This window comes from Acanthisitta chloris, unplaced genomic scaffold (genome assembly GCF_000695815.1).
Source record: "Acanthisitta chloris isolate BGI_N310 unplaced genomic scaffold, ASM69581v1 scaffold16533, whole genome shotgun sequence".
Taxonomy (NCBI): domain Eukaryota; kingdom Metazoa; phylum Chordata; class Aves; order Passeriformes; family Acanthisittidae; genus Acanthisitta; species Acanthisitta chloris.
The window spans coordinates 65789-70544 of record NW_008666733.1 but is presented as its reverse complement, the minus strand read 5'-3'; positions in this window follow the sequence as shown (position 1 = coordinate 70544).

Below are 4756 nucleotides of genomic sequence, written 5' to 3'. Positions count from 1 at the left end.
AGGAAGGTAGGACAGCGAGTGCAGCCCAGTCCTGTACTGAGGCAGCAAAATGCTGGGCCTGTCTGGTGCCAGTCAGAGAAAGCACAACCGCAACCTAGGAAACTCACTGAGGAAATAGAAAAAGGGGAAAACCAAAAAGAAATACATTTTCCTCCATAGTGGAATATATATTCGTGCAGTAGATCCAAATAAGGTACTAAGCTGCGCGGCAAACCATGTGACTTGTCTTTAGCACATTTCTAGTTTTACAAGGATAAAATTAGGAAGTCTTCAAAATCTGGAAAGTCTCACACGTGCTAACATCACCACTAAGTCTGAGAAACAGCAAAACAAGGTTAGGCAATCTCAGCAGGTAATCATAACTGCTGGACAAGACAAACCACATGAAAAAGGTATGCTGTGACAGATCAGGAGGGTTATGGAGGCACTGGTTATAGGAGTAGATGGGGGGACAATGCTGATGCAATGCCCCTCAACTGAAGCATTAAATTTCCACCTGTAAACATACTTGGACCATTGCTGTTATTTTTTCAATAAAAAGTTTGACTCCTACTCTTGGCTACCCAATTTTGAACAGACAGCACCTCCACCCCCAAAAAACCACAAGACAATTCCACTACCAGCACAACTACCCCATGCACCTGCAACCAACCTCTATAGGTTGGTTGCAACCTAGTGATAAGGGGGAGAGGGGAAAGAAAAAGACAAATAGATGTTTTTGACACTGGTGTCAGAACAAGGAATTATCCTCTGAGGGTAACAAGCACTGAAAGGTGAGAGAAGCAAGGTATATGAATAGTTGAAAAATATATGAAAAAATGTTATTATTATTCACACACTGAAAGGTGAGAGAAGCAAGGTATATGAACAGTTGAAAAATATATGAAGAAGTGTTATTATTATTCACACACCATCAAACTAAAAATACTTTTCATGGCAAAGGTCTGTCTTGGGCCCTATTCTAGTCAGTACATTTTAATCAAGACTTGGATAATGGAAGAGAAACTATACTCATTTTAGTTCATAAGAAATAAGTATGGAGATCTGACAGCTGTTCTACAGCCTGTGCAAGTCAGATATGAATGGTTCACTGGAAGAATAACTACTAGACCTGTGTCTATTAGAATATCCTGGGGAAAGAAAATAAGTGGACTTTTCTAATCAAAGCAATATGAAAAGGGACTTAGAGATGGTTTAATTCCCCCTACAGATATATTTTAAGAACAGGTTATACAAACCCTGTCAGGGTAAACAAACACTTGCTCAATTCTGCCCCAGCATAACGATGGACTAAGCTGATCAACATCTCCTTTAGTTCAAGTTGCAGCCCTAACAACATCCCTGAGGTCTAAAAAAAATAAATCTGCTTTCCACATGCATGGTTCCAGTTTCAATGCTATCGTATTTTGAACGAGGGCCAATATTTATTGCTTCAGAGACATGTTGTTCTACACAGCTCTTAAACTTGAGATGCTAGGTATTTCTAAATGGGGAAAAAGTGTTGGAGTAAGAGGCTTACTATAAACAGATACCATATTGCTAGTTTGAAGCTGTTGGTAGAAATTGGTACCACTAAAGACAGAGCCATTAACTCTCTAAGAGATTTAAACCTACTCCAGAACACACCCACACACACCCACACACCCACACCCCCCCCCCACAACATACTTCCCCCAGAATTCCCATGTGGTAACAACATCTACTTGAGGAGCCCTAACTGATCTCTCAAATTCCCTGAATTTGTGACAAAGACTGTAAGGCTACATGTCCAAATAATCAAATGATTCAAATGTGACTAATACTTAACAATTGCAAGGTCTGAATACAGTTTACAAGCTTAATTTTACTATTTGATGAGGCAGATGGGAGATTCTCAGAACTAAGTCCCTCTTTTCCATCCAAAATCAGATTTCCAATGCTGAAAGTTAACAGGTAAAAGACTATTCTGATTTTGGTTCCTGCAGTTTATGTAGGATGGCATGACACATTAGAAACAAGCACTTAAGGAGAGCTGATGATCTTACTCATATCGTATTTAACTACTTAACCTACGGCACTGAAGAAGCATAACCGGATTATTCCTGGAAGTGCACATTAAAGGATGTGGGGCAACAGAAAATTGTAGCCAGGGAAATTCTGCTATTGTTTAAAAAAGAATTTACAAAGAGGTAAGTCAAGCACTAGAACACGTGTTCCCAAATGATGTGGAATCTCCACCCTTGCAGATATTTAAAACAAGCCTTGAGCAACCTTCACAAGGATATAAAATGCCTGATGAGAAGAAAAATGAAAAAAAACTTAGAACTTTAAGCACAATATTGAATCACATAATTTTTTTTCATTGACTAAATACAACCCAAAATACCCTGTTCATTGGACTACCTGCTAGAACTTGGTTATTATTCCTATAATAGTAAAGAGTAAAGAATAGGGACATATTTACCTGTTAAATACTGCCTGTTTAAAATGTTAGCTCCTACCTTCCTTTGACTGCTATCACATTATTCTAATGAAGTCAAAAGGCAAATTCCTTCATCAGGCAGTTCTAAAAAGTCATATTGACCAATGGCCCAGGTCACATTTTGCTGGGTCTGAATTATAAACTTCTTGTCCAAAGCAAAGTTTTGAGTCATCTACCTCCATTCTTATTATCCACAGGAACATGGATGCCAATGCAAAGAATGGAAATGGCTAAGGGAAATCATCATGAACACACCTCTGTATTGGCTTAGTTGAGCTAAAAACCGTTCCTTCCACTGCTGTAAAAGTTCAGAGGTTTCTTCATTTATACATTACATACTGCCTGTATTTGAAGAAGCTGCTTAGAGACCTTGATTGCATGAGGGGGGCATGAGGGGGGTAGCAGACTGGTATATTGCATCATGGTTATAGGCATCTCAGAGACTGTTAATTAGAGGACCTCAGAGTTCTCTGTGTATCTCTACTCATTGTAACAAGGGCTTTTGCTCACTGAAGACACCAGCACCTGGTAACTCTCCCTACAACTTTACCAGATGTTTTTAGCAGGAAAAAAAAGAAGAAAAAAGAAGTATTTTCAAAATGCATCTAGGGCATGTTTCAGTAAGCAGCAGTGTCAGTTTCAAGATCCTCCTCTGCCCAGTGCCTGAAGGTTTCAGCCCCTGCTCAGCCCCTTCAAGTAGGCTGTCATAAATCAAAGGATATGGGCAGGAACAAGAAGCCAAAACCACAGAGTGATAAGTGGGACAGATAGAAGGAAAAAAAGACATCGTGCAAGCAGGTGGAAGAAGCACATCTACTTAATGTTTAACCACAGTACTCAGTTGGGGAAAAGAGATGGCTGGCTTGGGCTAGGTTACCTATAGAAATCTGTGGTTATATTTCTCCTTCCCTTCAAGAAAACAGCACAGACTGAAGATTTTGAAGTAGCTGCATACAACAGACAGAAAGAAACTGGAGGAGATGCTTGAGCAATGTACAGGAAAAACAACCCAAAGAATTTTAAAGAGAAAAATCCAATTTTTTTTGTAAGGACCTTTCTTCAGTACAAGGAACATGAGGATATTCCTGAAACTGATTTCCAAAAATTTTTAAGGTTAAAATTTTTTCCTTACTTTTCCAGAACTTCATAGCCTAGACAATGCAAGCAAAAAATTAACTGTGTTTGTGAGACTTTCCATCTTGCACTGGATCTCCTTGGCTCGGACCTCCCACAGGTATCTCTCCAGGCTACAGCTCAGTCTGACATGTAAAATTCAAAAATCTCTCTGGTGATATGCTACCCTATAGACAATTGCAACAAAACCAAAAAGCCCACAACAAAGCAAAACAACCTCCACCCTTTTTGCTAAAGGGGGGAAAAACAACAGAAAACCCCCTCATACTTCTCATTTTCATAAAACTCCCTATGCCAACTCAGCTTTCACATGCAAGAGAAAGTCCTGAGTTCATGCTGCAGAGGTCTATCAAAGGATTGTCTGAGCCCACCTCTGTTCTCTTCCTCAGCTGAAGAGGAGACCTAAAGGAAGAAACTGCAAATGTTGAAAGCAAGTCCTTCAATAGGATGACCTCAGTTGAAGTTTTAATAACCAGCCTACACAGTTTTTCATTGTCAGCATACTCACACATTCTGGGAGGCGTAACAATCTGCATGGGTCTTGGTGGGAAGAGCAGAGGTTGCCAGAAGGAAGTGTTTGGAGGGCACATTACCAGAGCTAGGCTATGTGTACACGACTGAAACATAAGCTGCTTTTCTGCAAGCAAGCTCTTTTAATAGGAATCCAGTTTATTTATTTATTCAGAAGCAGATGGCATCCTCTCAAGATGTTATGCAGAACATGACACACAAAACAAGTATTTTCATCTGAGCATATTTTTTCTAATCAACTCCCTGCTATTCATCATTAAATGACAAACAAAAATTTAGCCTCCAGAGTCTGGTAATACTCTAGGCTAACTGAAGCTAACTCAGTATATAGCAGTAAGTGATGAAATGTAATGTCTTCTAATACACTGGAGTGCAGACTAGATGACTTCAGTGTCTTTTGACTTAAATGTTATATAAAAAAAGCATTCCAACCATGGGGGGAAAAAAACTATTACAAATTGCAGCCCCTATGCTGATAAGCACATTTGACAGCTAAACCCCATAACCTAAGGTTACTCAGAAGTGCCTAACACAATTTTTTTGGGTATTTATACGAAGGAGAACAAAAGACAAGAAACCTTGTCAGAAAGTAATAGCACTGTGCAATCACTGTATTGTAGGATTCTGTAT